Here is a 6000-nt window from a genome sequence, read left to right on the forward strand (position 1 = left end):
AAAGATGGAAGTAAAGAGGGTTAAACAGGGGAATGGAGAGTACATCAATATTAAACTATAAGCCTCATTGAAAGGCAACTGTTTCACATGAATTTTAAAGCGGCACTGTAACTCTATCAAGTAAATGACCTGCCAGAGGGGAACTGTGTAAGACTAGCAGAGAGCTAAATTCAAATAACGACTGTTTGATGAAAAGAGGCAGAGTTATGGGGAAAGAGTGCTGGACTGGTATTAGCTGGACAGTAGGCCTTGATAGCACTGGGTAAACAGCCTTATTCTCTTCTGTACCGGCCTATGAATTACAGTCAGTCAGAGATATAAATAAAGAAGCCTCTCCTATCAGATATTATGAGGGAGTGACATTTAATTCAGTATTCAATTAGTTCACTGAATATAGTACCTAGAATCGAAACAATAATTGAATTTTGAATTATTGTATTACTCTGATATTGCTGTGACATTACTTCTTGCAGTTCTTTAATTAACAGAAATTCATTTACCTCATTCTTGCTGTTATTTCATCCTTTTCCAGTAGAAAATATAGAGATAAAAATCATTAACTTATCCCATTTTGCCGTTTTGATCCTTAATTAAAAAAGCTTGGATTGGAATTGCAGACACTGAAGTTAATTCAATGGTAATTAACAGATTTATGTAAATTATTGATTATAATTGATGGACTTAATTGTAGAATGAGGTTTAAACTGTTTAGAGTTGAAGTTGCTGGGGTAATTTCTGAAATACTTTTCAGTGACGAGTTATTCTTTCCATGGAGGGGAAATGACAAAATAATCAAATAAAAAGAGACATCAAGACAAATAACCAGGCCCCTCCATCAATCTAAAAAATCGGGATTTTGTGCAGCCTCGCAGAACAATACTGACGAATTGTTATCATAAATTATCATCACCAAGACAAACTAGCAGTAAACAATAAAACAAGCTTTTATACTTGACCTTTATTCAAAATGTGACCTCTGACCTATGCAGTGGAATTTACCCAGTGTATTGCAGTAGAGTTGACAGTCATTGAAGGTGCAAATAGGACTCAGGTGGTGAATAATTCATCGGAATTGGAGGGTACTAGCTTACAAAGTGGAAAGGTGCAAATGGGACTCAGGTGGTGAATAAGTGAGACAGAAGACACTGATTAAGAACAAGCACATTAATCATTTATTTACAAACAGCAAAACATTCAACCAAACATCTCTGACACCCCAAGTTACACAACCACCAAACTAAAGTTCAACTAACAGATACTTAGTTAAGAGAGTGTGTTGACCTTCACATATCTGCAGTATACTTTCCCAATGTTCTTCAGCACTGGTCATGACCTCAGCCTGAGGCAGGCCCTGGGAATGAAAGAAAAGAGGCCAAGCCTCCATCATGTGCTATCCTTGTACCCCTGAGGTGCCCGAAACTGAACACAGTGCAGTGGCACACAAGGCAACCAACGGGAAAGAGCTGTTGCATCCATCAAACGGGCCAATTGATGACCAGCAAGGTAAAAACAGCTTTTGACTGGCAAGTAGACTTACACCTCACATGACACCTACATTTTGGAATAAAAATTCCCCTCAGATTCCCTTTAAACCTCATACCTCTCATCATATAGCTATTCCATCAATCTTTAGGCCGTTCTACCATGGGGAAAAGATTCTTCCTCTCCACTCCATCTATCCCCTTCGTACTTTTGGATAACTCTATTAGGTACTACTCAGTCTCTTCCACTCCAGGAAGAACAAACCCACCTCACCTACCTCTCCTGATATTGAAATGCTCCAATCCAGACAAAGCCACTGTGAAACAACAAACGCGTGGGCTGGGCAGCAGCTATGCAGAGCAAAGGATTATTTGACTTTTCATGTCAAAGCTGTTCTGATTTAAAATGGCACTAGTGAAACACAGTGACGACCCACTGGCAGCACACAAAACCACTAACTACAGGTTTCCCTCGCAATCCGAAGGTAGAGCGTTCCTATGAAACCGCTCGCAAGCCAAAATGTCATAAAGCGAAGAAGCAATTACCATTAATTTATATGGGAAAAATTTTTGAGCGTTCCCGGACCCAAAAAAAACCTACCAAATCATAGCAAATAGCACATAAAACCTAAAATAACACTAACATATAGTAAAAGCAGGAATGATATGATAAATACACAGCCTATATAAAGTAGAAATAATGTATGTACGGTGTAGTTTCATTTACGAGAATCGGGAAGATTGAGCCAAAACCAATTTGTAGAAAAAAATCGGCACGTACACACCTACCCACGCAAGGTTTCACGGTCATGGTAGTCTTTCTTGGGGTAAACACAAGTTTAAAGCGGGCATCTTTTTTCGTAAAAACGAAAATCCTCTTTCGGTTAGCGAAAACAGGTCTTTCTTAAAAGCGAAGTTGCGAAAAGCAAACGTTGAGAAAGCGGGGGACACCTGTACTCGATTAATCACACTTCTTTTGGAGAACAATCACTGCAGTCAATAGCCTATAACTTCCCTTTCAGAGTTGAGCTTCTGAACCGACTGTATGGCCTGGCATTTTTGCAGTTTGAACTGAAGTCTCAAAGGTGCAGGACCATTGCACGAGAGCAATGAATATGAGCTAATGTATGGCCATAGCTGGAGGGGAACTGGAGCCGGTTTGAGGGGGCAGGGCCTAGGCCCGATGCCAAGGAATGAGCCGATGTTTGATCAATTTAAGTGCCAGACCAGATTGGAATGGTTGGGTATAGACAGCAGGGCCCAAGCCAGAAAGTGTATGGAAACAGCAATGCCCAGGTCTGAGAGCAAGGGACAAGCCAAGGTTTGGCCGACTTAAGCTCCAGGCCAGATTGAAAGGGTCTGGGTGTCAGGGCCAGAGGCCAAGGATGGGCCAGTTCACTGCACAGCAAAGTTTACTTGCCTCTGTGCCGAACTGATGCTGTGGCCTGCAACTAATGCTCTCCTGGATCAGCTGTGACTGGCTTTGTGGCTGTGAGCTCACTTCCATAAATGTAGTTTTGAATGTTATTTGCTTACTGTTTTATTGTTTGCACGATTTGTTTTTTTTTGTACACTGGCTGTTCAATGGTCTTCTTTTTTAATGGTTCTATTGGGTTTCTTTGTTTCGTGGCTGCCTGCAAGGAAACAAATCTCAAGGTTGTATATTGTATACGCACATTGATAATAAGTGTACTTTGAACTTTGAACATTAAACTATCAGGACTGGTGTGGGATCTCAACCCATCTGAGATCTTCCAGCAGATTGTCTAGTTGTCCAGGTTCCAGTATCTTGGTTAATCACCTCTGCACCATTTTCAGGGCAATTACTTCCTTTCTATAGTGTGGTGACCAGAACGGCACCCCAGCTGCGCTCTGACCAATGTCCTATAAAGCTGTAACATGCCATCCCTGCTCTTATATTCCATGTCCCAGCTGATGTTGGCAAGCATTCCATATGCCCTGCATTACAAGAGCCAACCTGGCTATTTGTCAAACTGACCCACCACGTCTTTCTCTTTCTATTTATTGCCCGCCATTATAGCACACTGCTGAATGATTCTGTATTACTACAAAATACTGCAGTAATGTAATTTTGTTGGAAGCAGGTTATCTAAACAGTGAGATGCTGCAAAATGCTTTTATTGTTTTTTTTTTGTTGTTGCTACCAGGACTCCTAGATTCTAAAGGTCAATAATAATACATTTTCAAAGTGGCAATACTTCATTCTTGGAGAGCTTTGATGTATTGCTGATCTGTGAGAAATGAATATTGTGTGTGAGAGCCTTCAATCTCATGGTCCAGTTACAGAATATTATAGGACCATAAGACATAGGAGAAGAATTAGCCACTCGCCCCATCAAATTTGTTCTGCTATTCAATGATGACTGATTTATTATCCCTCTCAACCCCATTTCCCTGCCTGGCTCCCATAACTTTTGATGCCCTTACTAATCAAGAACCTATCAATCTCTGATTTAAATATACCCAATGACTTGCCCTCCACAGCAGACATGGCAAGGAATAACACTAATTTACAACCATCTGGCTAAAGAAATTATTCTTCTTCTCTGTTCTAAAGTGAAATCCTTCTATTCTGAGGCTGTACTTTCTGGTCCTAGACTCTCCCACTATAGGAAACATCCCTTCCACCTCCATTCTGTCTAGGCCTTTCAATTCTTCTTTCAATCCCCCTCAATTTTTCTAAACTCAATTGAGTTCACGACCAGAGCCATCAAATGCTCTTCATACCTTATTCCTTTTATTCCCAGGATCATTCTTGTGAATCTCCCATGGAACCTCTCCAATGCCAGAAAATCCTTTCCTAGATAAGGAGCTCAAAATCGCTCCCAATGCTCCAAGTATTATCAACATTAACACGTGCAAAAGCTGGATGAACTCAGCAGGTCGGGCAGCATCCGTTGAAATGAGCAGTCAACGTTTCGGGCTGAAACCCTTCGTCAGGACGAAGCATTGACTGCTCATTTCAACAGATGCTGCCCGACCTGCTGAATTCATCCAGCTTTTGTACGTGTTGATTTGGCCACAGCATCTGTAGTGTACTTTGTGTTTATTATCAACATTATGTTGCCAGCTGCACTGAAAGGTGGCAGAATTGCAGAGTGCTGTGGACGTAATGAAAAACCAGCCTCCACTTCTATTGACTCTTCCTACACTTTTCACTGCCTCAAGAAAGCAGCTGACCACAATCAAAGACATTCACACCTTGGTCATCCTCTCTTCTACTCTTCCATAAGGCAGAAGATACAAAAGATTGATAACACGCACCACCAAGCTCAAGGGCGGTTTCTTTCCTGCTGTTACAATACTCTTGCATAGACCTCTTTTATGATAAAGATGCACTCTTGATCTGACAATCTCCCTTGTCATGGTCCTTGCAACTTATTGTCCACACTTTCTCTGTAACTGTAACATTATTCTTTGACCACTTTATTAGGTACCTCTTCTGCATGCCACTGTTGTAATGTGTGGTTATTTGAGTTGCTGTCATCGTCCTGTCCATTTGAACCAGTCTGGCCATTCCCCTCTAACCTCTCTCATTGACTAGGCATTTTCACCCATGGAACCGCTGTTCACTGGAACTTTTATGTTTTTCATGCCATTCTCTATAAACTCTGGAGACTGTTGTGCATGAAAATCCCAGGAGGTTAGTAGTTTCTGGGATACTCAAACCACCCCATCTGACACCAACAATCATTCCACAGTCAAAGTCATTTGGATCACATTCCTTTCCCATTCTGATGTTTGTTCTGAACATCAACTAAACCTCTTGACCATGTCTGCATGCTTTTATGCATTGAGTTGCTCCGTCATGATTGGTTGATTAGACATTTGTATTAACAAACAGGTGGTTTGGTGTACTTAATAAAGTGCCCACTGAGTGTATTTTCTTCATTGTGTTATTGCTCTTCCCTTGGTACTACCTTGATCACATGGTCACAGGGAGAATGTAACAAATTCTTTACAGACAGTAATGGAAATTGAAGCCCCCATCTTACAGCTGGTGCTGTAAAGCATCATGCTATCATGCTGTATCCATCTGGAAAGATATAACTAGTTCATCTTCACTCTTAACTTGAGGGAAACTTCTTTGAAGCATTTAATACTATGAAAGGGTTCAATAGTTAGGAATGGAATATCTCATCGTGGCTGAGAAGTTAACAGCATATGATGGTACAGCGGCATAGCTGGTGGTCACCTGGGGTCAACTACTGTATTGTCCGTGTAAATTTAACATGTTCTCCCTGTGAGCATATGGGTTTCCTCTGTTCTTTTATGCATCACGAAGACAAGTTAATTGACCACTGTAACTAGATTGATAGATTGATAGGTAGATACTTTATTGATCCCAAAAAAAATTACAGTGTCACAGTAGTATTACAAGTGTACAGATATAAATATTAGACAAGAAGTAAAACATAGAACATAGAAATCTTCAGCACATTACAGGCCCTTCGGCCCACAATGTTGTGCCAACCATGTAACCTATTCTAGAAGCGGC

Source organism: Hemitrygon akajei, chromosome 21 (genome assembly GCF_048418815.1).
Source record: "Hemitrygon akajei chromosome 21, sHemAka1.3, whole genome shotgun sequence".
NCBI classification, from domain to species: Eukaryota; Metazoa; Chordata; class Chondrichthyes; order Myliobatiformes; family Dasyatidae; genus Hemitrygon; species Hemitrygon akajei.